General features: G+C 39.2%; 1 protein-coding gene across 2 annotated transcripts in view; it reads right to left on the bottom strand.

Moving 5' to 3' along the window:
• arhgap35a (Rho GTPase activating protein 35a) overlaps positions 1-12,897 on the bottom strand; it is a 104,323-nt gene that overhangs the window by 56,722 nt on the left and 34,704 nt on the right. Inside the window, exon 2 of one of the 2 annotated variants that reach the window (XM_038298575.1) lies at positions 12,124-12,197. The exons of the other annotated variant lie outside the window; for it this stretch is intronic. The gene's annotated coding sequence lies outside the window, so the exon portion shown is untranslated. The remainder of the gene's footprint in view (positions 1-12,123; positions 12,198-12,897) is intronic. 2 annotated transcript variants of the gene reach the window in all.

The raw sequence follows: 12,897 nt of genomic DNA, 5'->3' as shown, positions 1-12,897 counted from the left end.
ATCGGGAGCTATGTAATGAACAATCGTGATGGATGGATGGATGGATGGATGGATGGATGGATGGATGGATGGATGGATGGATGGATGGATGGATGGATGGATGGATGGATGGATGGATGGATGGATGGATGGATGGATGGATGGATGGATGGATGGATGGATGGATGGATTATCAGTAAAATTTTAGAAATTAGGTTAGATGACGTACAGAGGTAAGGAAGCTATTTAAAAGGAAATATACATGATTCAAGCTGTGATAGTGACTTTTAATAGAAAACAAAATGGTTTAAAGGATTTAAAGTTAATTTATCCTTTTGCTTCTCACCTCTAAACATGTTTGATTAGGAAATGCTCCTATGGAAACGTTAAAAGTCGAGTTAGGACCAACATTCTCCAGAACTGTAATACCAGCCTCACAAATTAACAATAAATTGCTCAACTGTCATCGAAACTCTTTCACAGCTCTCTTAAAAAATATAATCAATGCATCGCTAATCTACAACCCATTCCTCCATACTCTCTCTCTGACCTCTTAACTGTGATAGCACTGCTGGCTGTAATCTGGCAGCAGTGTGAATGCTAGCTAGATGCTTTGTTAAGTGTAGGCTTATGTTGTTGTCTATATAGCTGCAGACTGTAAGGAAGTGTGAATTTGGAAGATGTAAAATGTGATAAATGGCAGACCACAGGCAAAGCGAGAAATAGTCAATCTTAACCCCTGCTGGCCTCCACCTCCTCCAGATTCCAACCAGTTACGTCAGCATTGTCTTAATTATTCACATTCAAACTAGTTTCTGTAAAAACTAGAGTCTACTGTTAACTTTCCAAGCCTTAAGGCAAGAAACCATTTCTCTAGGGTGTCTTAAATTACAGGTGCTGGTCATAAAATTAGAATATCATGAAAAAGTAGATTGATTTCAGTAATTCCATTTAAAAAGTGAAACTTGTATATTATATTCATACATTACATACAAACTCATATATTTCAGATGTTTATTTTGTTTAATTTTGATGATTACAAATGACAACAAATGAAAATCTCAAATTCATCATATCAGAAAATTAGAATATTACTGAAGACCAATAAAAACAAAGGATTTATAGAAATGTTGGCCAACTGAAAAGTATGAACATGAAAAGTATGAGCATGTACAGCACTCAGTATTTAGTTGGGCCTCCTTTGGCCTGTATTACTGCAGCAATGCGGCGTGGCATGGAGTCGATCAGTCTGTGGCACTGCTCAGGTGTTATGATAGCCCAGGTTGCTCTAATAGTGGCTTTTAGCTCTTCTGAATTGTTGGGTCTGGTGTATTGCATCTTCTTCTTCACAATACCCCATAGATTTTCTATGGGGTTAAGGTCAGGAGAGTTTGCTGGCCAATTAAGAACAGGGATACCATGGTCCTTCAACCAGGTACTGGTAGCTTTGGCACTGTGTGCAGGTGCCAAGTCCTGTTGGAAAATGAAATCTGCATCTCCAAAAAGTTGGTCAGCTGCAGGAAGCATGAAGTGCTCTAAAACTTCCTGGTATGTGGCTGCGTTGACCCTGGACCTCAGAAAACACAATGGACCAACACCAGCAGATGACATGGCACCCCAAACCATCACTGACTGTGGAAACTTTACACTGGACTTCAAGCAACGTGGATGAAGTGCCTCTCTTCTTTTCCTCCAGACTCTGGGACCTTGATATCCAAAGGAAATGCAAAATTTACTTTCATCAGAGAACATGACTTTGGACCACTCACCAGCAGTCCAGTCCTGTTTCTCTTTAGCCCAGGCAAGACGCTTCTGACGCTGTCTGTGGTTCAAGAGTGGCTTGACACAAGGAATGCGACAGCAGAAACCCATGTCTTTCATACGTCTGTGTGTGGTGGTTCTTGAAGCACTCACTCCAGCTGCAGTCCACTCTTTGTGAATCTCCCCCACATTTTTGAATGGGTTTTGTTTCACAATCCTCTCCAGGGTGCGGTTATCTCTCTTGCTTGTACACTTTTTTCGACCACATCTTTTCCTTCCCTTCGCCTCTCTATTAATGTGCTTGGACACTGAGCTCTGTGAACAGCCAGCCTCTTTAGCGATGACCTTTTGTGTCTTGCCCTCCTTGTGCAAGGTGTCGATGGTCGTCTTTTGGACAACTGTCAAGTCAGCAGTCTTCCCCATGATTGTGTAGCCTATAGAACTAGACTGAAAGACCATTTAAAGGCTTTTGCAGGTGGTTTGAGTTAATTAGCTGATTAGAGTGTGGCACCAGGGGCCATCAATTTTGAACCTTTTCACAATATTCTAATTTTCTGATATGATGAATTTGAGATTTTCATTTGTTGTCATTTGTAATCATCAAAATTAAACAAAATAAACATCTGAAATATATGAGTTTGTATGTAATGTATGAATATAATATACAAGTTTCACTTTTTAAATGGAATTACTGAAATCAATCTACTTTTTCATGATATTCTAATTTTATGACCAGCACCTGTAGTCCAGTCTCAAGAGAAACAGAAGAAAAAGCAGGTTAGATTTTATAGCAATTCTCCTGGCTCTAACCCAAGCATCACCCTACCTCCCACCTCACACACACTCAGAGAAAATTCCTGCTCTTAGCGATGATGCCAAGACTTCCTTTCATTATCCCCTCCTCTGTGCCCCACCCACCTAGTCTCTCATTGGCACTGTTGTTCTGCACTACCTCATATCCCAGGGCTCTTGTGCAAACTCACCGGCCAATCACGTTGTTTTGACATCTTTTTTTTTTCTTAGAAAATGTCAAACACTTGAGGTAAATTTTTTTGTGGCACAGCATTAAAATGATAAGTTAAATGCTTATAACTAAATATATTTTGTAATTTGAACGTCCCTTATTGTTATCCAAACACACAAAGTAAAAAGAGGTCGGGTAACTTCTTCTGAGAAAAGCATCTAATTTTGGGTCTTCTTTTTATATTCTGACAGCAAACATCAACAGAATACAATCGAATTCTCCAAGTGCAATTAGGTCCAACTATAATGTACATTGTACTTGGTAAGATGGAAGAGGTGTTATGAGATTCCAAGAAGTCTGTCAGATACTTAATGATCATAGTACTCTACCTGTACCTTTACTTGCACAAAAAAAAAAACAACAAAAAAAAAACAATCTAAAGATTACTTACTGGTGGAGAGGAGGCTGAAATGAAATACCAGTTACCAATAACCCTGCCTAAGGCTTTTTAAAAGCGGAAGACTTAAACATCTGGAAAAAAGCGTCTCATGCTTTTGTTACATCATGACTATTATAATGCACTGTATGTATGTATATATGCATGTACGTATGGATGACTAATCACTCCATCAATCGCAAACTCCACAAAACATTAGCAAAAGGTGAAAAAGTCATGCTCTCTCTCTAAAGGCTCCTTTCTGTGTTCTTATTTATTTAGAATTTTATGACTTTAAACGTTTTAAATCCTCTGGTGCTGTTTTATTTTGCAGATCTCAACATATCCATAGAAGGAAAAGCACTGACTGCACAAATGGTAAAGCATAGGGATGGAACGGTTTATGAAAACCGGCCGAACCGTTCGGTTCGACTGTCTCGGTTCGGTTCGCGTGTGTTGCGTTTGGTTCATGCGCTGCTCCTTTTTCTCATAGGCGAAGCGTTTACACTCTAGAACAGAAGGTGGCGGTACTGCGGCCAAAGCCAACCACCAGTAGTAAACAAGAAGAAGAGGCGAAGTAGCGTAGCCGGGTGTAGCAGAAAAAAATCAGTTGTGGAGAATTGTGTGGGTATGGCGACTGGAAAAAAACAGGAGTTGGTAGACGCGCCAGCAGCACTTTATAGGTCTGCTGTATGGGACCACTTTGCATTTAGAGTGACCTACAATGACGGCGGAAAGAAAGTTGTGGATAAAAGTGCTACAGTGTGCAAGCATTGTGCAACACGTTTTGTTTATGCTAACAGCAACACGACCAACATGTCAGGCTAACAATCAACATATACCGAACCGAACCGAAAACGGTGAACATGAAACCCTGAACCGAACCGAACCGTGGATTTTGTAAACCGTTCCACCCCTAGTAAAGCAATAAGTAAATGTCTTAAATTAGGTGTATTTACCCTTAATTTAAGTAGGTAAATAAGATGATTTGCAAATGGAATGAGTATATTTACTCTTAAAATAGGATAATTGGTTAATATACAATTGAAATGAGACAATGCAATTGCTTTTTCTTAATTTAAATGTAAATTATCTTGTTCCATTGGCAAAGTGTCTCACATAACTCCTAAATTCAAGAAAATGCACTTATTTAAAGAAAAAATAACTTTTTTAGATTTCAATTTTCAGCAGTGTGAAATCTAAAAAGTGACCAGGTCTTTGCAGTATATTCTAAAGCTTCATGTTTTCCCTCCTTAAACCACAGACATATTTTCTGCTTAAATTTCATCTTCATATCTCTGCATTTCATTCCAATAGAACATGAGGTTGTCTTTATGAGGTGAGAGTTGTCTTTATGTAAATATCATTTAATTTTACTTCATTTCTTTATTTAACTTATTCTGCTTAAGCTTTTCGGTAAAGGGCTTTGGTTAACATCAGTGAGATTTAAAATGGGAAAGAAATTCCAAGAAATGAAAGCAGAGAAAAAACAAAGATTGTCGTTTTCCAGCTAATTCTGCTTCTCATTTACTTGTGATGAGGAAGAAATAGCCTATAAATCATCACAGTCAGCACATCACTTCTTTTTCTGGTTTTTGAGTGGCTCCACAGTAGCAGATGGGATGTGTATAAATACACTTTTACTTCAACATGTAGACCCCTTTCAATGTTTAATAAAACCCAGGCTTATATTAGATTCTCCCTATACAACTACCTTGAGTCAAAATAGAGGTATTATAATGTGACAGCAATAAACATGTCGGTTATTACAGTGATAACAGGATTATCTATATACGGTACATACTTAAATATAGAATCATCATTCCCTTAGTTTTAAGATATGTCAGGTTTTGCATTTTTGTGTTTTTTTGTCTCTGTTATATCCTTGTTTCAGCCAGGTACTTTGCACCTGAAAAAATGCTCAACCACTGGAGCACATTCAGTCTCATCTCATGAAAAATACCTTTAAACCCTAGAAACTGTATGACAGGAAATCCAAGATGTTCTGAAGCTGAATTAAAGCATTCTTTGCTTCAGTAAAAGAATCTAAGCTCTCAACACTTTATACGTTTTACTAGATAATAACAGCTGCATATACTTATGGATTCTCCAGTTTAGTGTGTTTGTGTGTGTGTGTGGAAGCTGCTGTCACCCTGAATTGATAGCAACTTGACAGACAAAATCTATATCAGGTGTGAGTTTAATCACCAGGGAAAGGCTATTCGCTTGGCCAAGATACACTGTTAACATTCACACTGAATGCATAACTCTTGGACTATAATAGCAAGCTAACATTGCATCCAAATACCTCCAAGAATAGCTCCTACTTTATAACCATTAATCTCATTATACCTGAAAACTACAAAAACCTACATATTCTCATAATGTCTGCACAGTCTAGAAGCCAATTTGCCCTCATTGTAATGAAACACCAGGTTAACTAACTAACCCTTAACTACACTACCGTTCAAAAGTTCGGGGTCACCCAAACAATTTTGTGTTTTCCTGAAAAGTCACACTTATTCACCACCATACGTTGTGAAATGAATAGTAAATAGAGTCAAGACATTGACAAGGTTAGAAATAATGATTTGTATTTGAAATAAGATTTTTTTTTTACATCAAACTTTGCTTTCGTAAAAGAATCCTCCAATTGCAGCAATTACAGCATTGCAGACCTTTGGCATTCTAGCTGTTAATTTGTTGAGGTAATCTGGAGAAATTGCACCCCACGCTTCCAGAAGCAGTGTTTTCTAATCATCAATTAGCCTTCTGAGCCAATGAGCAAACACATTGTACCATTAGAACACTGGAGTGATAGTTGCTGGAAATGGGCCTCTATACACCTATGTAGATTTTGCACCAAAAACCAGACATTTGCAGCTAGAATACTCATTTATCACATTAGCAGTGTATTTCTTTAAAGTTAAGACTAGTTTAAAGTTATCTTCATTGAAAAGTATGGTGCTTTTCCTTCAAAAATAAGGACATTTCAATGTGACGCCAAATTGTTGAACCATAGTGTACATGGACAGCAAACAGAATTCATCATTAACTTTGTGAAGCTGGCCAGCATTAGAGACTCGTAGACTCACTCACTGGTATATGATCATTTATAACGGTATTCTGCGTCTGCTCCCCTCATACCTCTGTAAGTACATTCAACCAAGAGCGGCTGGAAAGTATTCTCTACGTTCTCAAGAGTCTTTGCTTCGGTCTGTACCTAGTGTCCGCACTGAAGCTGGAAAGACAGCTTTTCAATACTCTGCCCCCACAGCAAGGAACAATCTTCAGAAAGTCCGATTGGACATTTTAAACGACTGCTCAAAGGTTTGGAAATTAGATCTATGGTTTGTAACGGTTTTATGAATTTCTATAGATAGATGTAATTGTAAACTGTAATGTAATCTTTTGCCGCTGTCTTGGCCAGGACTCCCTTGAAAAAGAGATTGTTAATCTCAATGGGACTTTTCCTGGTTAAATAAAGGAATAAATAAAAAAATAAAAAATGAAGTTAAACGTTACTTGTCCAGCTGAAAACTGTCCTTTTCGAATCGATGAGTGAACATACGGTATATCTCCAAAGCAAATCCTCCCTCTTGGTAGAGCTAAAGCCATCTTGGAAAACAGTTATCCTACAGCTGAAGAGGTGATGAATCTTAAGAGTCTCCTAATCCTAGATGAGTGAATACCTCCCTCCACTCAGACAAATAAATGAGAGAATCCCGCACTCGCCTTTTGGCAATCCCAACTCAACTGATGAGTTGAGGCTAAGGCAATAAAAGCGACTGCCATGTAAAGCTAAGGAGGGATTATTTTGACACCATCCACTCAAACAACAGGGGACTTAAAGTTCTCTTTTTAGTCTTTATCTCTTTCCTTTCTCTTTCTATCTCTGAAGCTCTTACACTGGTCTCCATGGGGATTTAAGCTGAGGAGGAAAGAAAGGAAGGGATAAGGTGTGAGATTGTGACAAGTTTCTTTTTTCTCTCCATTTGTGAGATAAAATACATGTGTGGGTAGTGTGTGCAACACCACTGTGACTTGAGTGGCCTTCAGTGGGCTCATTCATAAAGCTAGCCTACACACCAGAGGGGCACGAGCAAACAACTGAGGTTGATAAAAATCTACTGGGAGGAAGGCAGAAAAAAAAAGAGGCCGGAAAGAAAGGAATAAACGAATTAAGCCAGATAAAGCCTTGTTTTTATTGCACTCAAGAGACTTACGGCCGATGCAGGAGCAAAAAAAAAACATGAAAAGCTTCAAAAAGCTGAGTCACTTACTGAAGGTTGTAGTACAGCAATAGAAATTCTATCACAGAAACAACTTCGCTTAGATTAAAGCATCTCGGAAAACACCAGTGACATTGATTTCTGTAACTGCAGCCACTCCTCGAGTCCAATAACCTTCTGGTTTCTTTAGTTAGTGTCGTGCCTCTGGCCCCAATCCCACAATCCGCTCTGATGTTCAGGTTTGAAGTGAAGCCCTCACCTCAACGATACGAGCAAAAACATAAAACTCTTGGCAAATCCAGGGGGTTATAACTGAAGAACACTTTAAAGAGAAAAGACGCTGGAAGGAATAACTTGGCTAATTTGAACACAATCTGACATTTTCTACAGAATAGTAAATGTTGCCTTGTTTGAATATATCCCAGCATTTTCTCCAGCGCTCCTTATTAAACCCTATCCTTTCATCTCCCCATTAACTGGTCTGTCAGACTGACTGTTTGCTGGACTGCTTAAAGCAATGACATGTTTACCTCCAGTCAGATTCCCATTTAGATCCCTGAAGAAGAGAAAGGAGGTGAGTGTGCATGTGTGTCCTGGTCTCTTAACAATGGAAGCTGGCTGCTGCAGCTTTTTTTTTTTTACCATAACCTGAACTGCTAACGGCTTTCCACACTAAAACAAAACAGATGAAGCAAATAAATTAAAGATTAAGGTATCTTTTCTTATAGAAAACAACTTCTTGATCACTGAACAATCACTGTTTTTACGTGTAGTTCAAACCAAAATGAATTACACATTTAGTTTTAAAGTATTCCTTTAAAAAAAAATAATAATAATAATTTTGTGTGGAAGTAATAATTAGGAGAAGCTTAAACCGAGTCTTGACTTAGATCTGAATTTAAGAAGACCCTTGGAGCTCATCACCAAAGGTAAATCATAAAAAACATGATACAAGCTGTGAAAGGACTGAAAGGTGACAGCTAATGAATTAACAACATCAAAGAGCCATATTTGTTTTTCAAAATAAAAGTGGAATAAACCATTATTATTCAGAATACCAGTATTATCTTCTCTTCACTTACTTAAACAAGCTTCGGTCTTTATTTAGAAAGGACGAAAACATTTTAAATCAGGAATTATTCTATCATCTTTGCAATAGTTTATACTGATGTCAAAGATTATATTTTAGACATTATATTGATAACAGAGTCTTCAAAAATATGTTGACTTAGAAAATATTTACATTTGTCATCAGATCTACAAGGACTGATTCATACCAATGCCAGGTTCCTCTTTTCAAGAGCTACAAGGACGTTTTCTACAACATTTCCCTCTCTTGACAAATATAACAGGGATGGATACGGTGAAGTTAAAAAGAAATGGTTCAGCAGTTAAAAGTGTTTGTTTAGTAAATGGGATTCACTCCCAGTCAGGCCAGACCCCTTTAGTTTGGCATCTAAGTGAGAACTTGGATTTCAGACGTCTTGGTCATGATTGTTCAACAAAAGTAACCCGTTATGGTTACAAGTTACCTTACAGAAAAGGTAACTGGTTTAAGTAACTAGTAAAAATGCAGTTCTGATCTAAAATGTCAACAAATGTGAGTAAATCTCCCGTCATAAAACTTTTAAATCAGGGCTGCACAATATATTGTCTGAGGATTGCAATTAGATCTGAAACAATCAGATTAATTAATTTAATGATGGATTGCTCATTAACTGGAGGACAGAGACTGTAAAACATGCCTTTAGCTGACAGAGTGACTCACTTAGAGCAGTAATTATACCAGGATTGTAAAAAATAAATAAACATTTTGCATTTAAGATAAAAAAGTTTTATCTGTCAATATACCGTATTTTCACGACTATAAGGCGCACTTAAACGTCTTTTTTTTCCCTCAAAATGTGCGGTGCGCCCTATGGTGCGGTGCGCCCTATGTGTGTTGTAACTGCGACTTTTGAGACCACCTCATTGAGGAGATGATGAAAGAGTGGCTGAATGTAAGGAGAACAGGTGTTTTTTTTCCACTCATCACCATCGCTGTTAATATGTAACTCCATGCGTGCCCATCTCACAGCTGATGTGAAAAACATGGGGAAACAAATTAACCCTGTGCTCGCTGTTCAACCGCTCGACATCGGTGTGAACCGGACCCAGCAGGTGCAGCAGAAGCAGCGAGTTTACATGCAAAGTCAATGGTTGACGCGCGTATAGGTGCAGCAAAAGGTCCTGCAGCGCGTTTTGAGCAGCAGGAGCGTTTAAGCATCTGACGCACCGCCAACGCGCTGCTGCTGCTCGAGATGGAAAAATTGAAGTTTTGCTGCTGGACGCGCCGCATCAACCAATCAGAGAAGCTGATCTGGGAGCTGACAGCGAGACAGACACAGCGCTCTGATGACATATGATATTAACGCAAATGGAAAAGGCTGGATGGATGAGGAGATGATGAAAGCGTAGCTGAGGGAGGTGTAGCCTATGTGAGGAGACCAGGTGATTTTTTCCACGCATCACCATCGCTGCGTGCCCATCTCACAGCCGATGTGAAAAAAAAGGTGAATCAAATGGATACTGTGCTCGCCGTTATCCTGGGGGGTCTGACAAAGGAGCTTCAACCGCTCGACATCGGTGTGAAGCAGCCGTTCAAAGTAAGGCTGCGAGCGGCGTGGGAGCAATGGATGACAGACGGAGACCACAGTTTCAGGATAAGTGGAAGGCAGCGCCGGGCAAGTTACGCCACCGTTTGCGGATGGATTGTAGATGGACTAACGTGTCTGCTGGCTCTGTTGTACAAGCTTTTGCAAAAGCAGGCATTATTTCTGAGGAGCCGCGCTGCACGGAAAGTGACTGACAGCGAAGAAGGGGAAATTGGCATGTCTGATTTAGCGCAACTGTTTTATTCAGAAACAGGATGATGACTTTGATTAATACTTTGTAATAAATACATTAATAAAGCACAATCATACTCAGTTTTGCTCCCGCTCTATTTTTCTACCTGAAAACTTAATTCAACAGCTGCCTCTGGGCGGGTCTCCTCCTCTTCAGCGCGGTGGCTGGCAGGTGTTTTTTCATCTAAATAATCTAAATCTTGCAGCTATATTGGCTGTGATCAGTGGGAATTAAGTAGTTTTAATATGTTTTTAAGTGAGAAAGTCCACCTGAAAACTTAATAATTGCAGTCATTTCATCCAGATTATCTATTTCTGTCGGAGGCGCTCAGACCCCCACATACCAGCGGTGCGCCGACAGGAGAAATCCTTTCATCAGCAGCCTCTAGGCTGGGCAGCCTCCGGGTTCACGCGGTGGCTGGCAGGTGTTTTTCATCTAAATAATTTTAACTGCAGGCACCAGGATACCGGCAATAAAAGCGAACATATTCCGTCGGCAGGTTTCAGGATTTTAAGTTAATTTAGGAGTGATCACAGCGCTGTGTCATCTGCGATGTATCTGTCTCATGGCCAGCTCCCAAGTTTGATTAATACTTTTTAATAAATACATGAATAAAGCACAGTCATACTCAGTTTTGCCCCCACTGTATTTTTAAATACGCAGTAGAGGTATTTAAAGGTAGTAGAGGACATGTGCCTGTATATAAAAAACGCGCCCTATAGTCCGGTGCGCCTTATGTGTGTGTTGAATACAGAAATGGGACACATAACTGAGAGTGCGCCTTTTAGTACGGTGCGCCTTATGGTCGTGAAAATACGGTACGTGGAAAAGTTTTAGTTTCATCTGGTCTAATTTAATGAAAAGTCTACTTTAAGGAACCTTTGGCTATCAGATTAATTGACACATTAATCGATTTGCAAAATAATCATTAGTTGCAGCCCTAATTGCAATCACAATGTACATGTGCACAGAGGTCACATCGCAGGTCCTGTAATGCAGGAGATAGACTATGCAGATGCGCTCTATTTCAATTTCAATCATCATATTTCTTATTCAGTTTGGCATGGAGAAACTTTTGCACTCAAAGAAAAATTCACATTGGCATTAACAAAACAATAAATGCTCAGGTCCCTAGCACAATGAAAGCAAGCATTAAAAGAAAAAATAATTCAAAAGGGGAAAAAAAAGCCTTGCAGCACTCACAAAGAGACAAGATCACAGCAGTGATCAATAAGGACGGAAAAATCAAGTCATCTGATGAAAATTCCTGTATTTTTTTCATACCGCAGCGTATATTGCAGTGTTACAGAAAAATAAAAATGTTGTTTAGCCCTGCTTTTCATACACATTAGTTTAAGTAAATTCCACCATCTAATTTAAAATGGACAAAATATCTGAAAACATTAAACATTAATCTAGCAGGGGTCTCTAACCCTGTTCCTCAAGATCTACTGTCCTGCAGGTTTTAGATGCATCCCTGCTACAACGGCTGCATCAAAACAATGGCTCATTACCAGGCCTTTGCCAAACCTGATGGCATGCTGAAGAGATGTCATTTGAATTAGCTATGTTGGACAAGGGATGCATCTGAAATCTGCAGGACATTAGATCTCCAGGACCAGGGTTGGAGACCCTTTAGTATATGTGGTGCCCTGATGGTGGGGCTTGAGCTGCTGGCAGCCTTCTGGCTGTAGAAGGGTGAAACAATGCGAGGTGCTTCACTGGATTAAAGCTGCCTGTAAGCAATGTGGATAATATCTACACTTTACATTGCCTTTAACTGTAGAAAGCAGAAAACTATTTAAATTTACATCACTTTGCTTGTTTCCCTCTCAGTCTGTATGTGCAATGTGCTGTGAACCCACCTCACGCTTCCTCAGCCAGTCAGCATCACGTATAGCTCACTTCACTGGGAGAAGGTCTCTGCTTTTCCCGTGCACTAAAGAGACAAACAAAAGAAAAGCTCTAAAAAGCTGTTCTCTCCACAGTACAGACTGCACTATATTATAAGTCACATCATTGTGTTGCTAAAAGGAGGAAAGCAATTAGTTTGATTAGTTAGTAATTAAAAAACTAATGCTGTTGTTCCAAACCCAATGAAGAAAATATTATGGATGCTGTTAATTTCAATTAAAAAAAGTCTAAGTTGATTAAAAAGACTTTCAGTGGTTCAAACTGTAGAAAAGCCAGGTGCATTTTTATTTCATCCAACCAAAAATTAATCTATACAATTCCTAAAGATATGAAGCAGGTCTAAGCAGAGCTGAAGGAAGCATAAATTGCCAAGAAGTATGCATGAAACGGCAATAAATGGCATCACATATGGAGCTGAATTATGGATTTTCTGAAATCACATACACTATGTAAACCACACAGCCAGTCTAGCGGAAACACATTTATACGTGCATGTCACAGTCTCATAAAAATGTCTGTAGGCAAATAATTCGGTTTTTGCTTTAACAGCAGTTTCTTCTAAGCTCACTCCTCAACATGCTGAAGCAGCTACACATTTTCACACCAGAAACCTGCTTTTACCAGCGCAGAGACAAAGACGCGTGCATTACCCATGCAGATGAAGAGAGCTTAGGTGATTTATTAGATGCAAGTGATGTGTGCAAGTACATATAAATGTCTGCCAT

Source organism: Cyprinodon tularosa, unplaced genomic scaffold (genome assembly GCF_016077235.1).
Source record: "Cyprinodon tularosa strain WSP-4 unplaced genomic scaffold, ASM1607723v1 ctg41, whole genome shotgun sequence".
In the NCBI taxonomy this organism is placed as follows: Eukaryota; Metazoa; Chordata; class Actinopteri; order Cyprinodontiformes; family Cyprinodontidae; genus Cyprinodon; species Cyprinodon tularosa.
The sequence above is the reverse complement of the archived record's forward strand: the minus strand, read 5'-3'. Positions and strand labels throughout refer to the sequence as shown.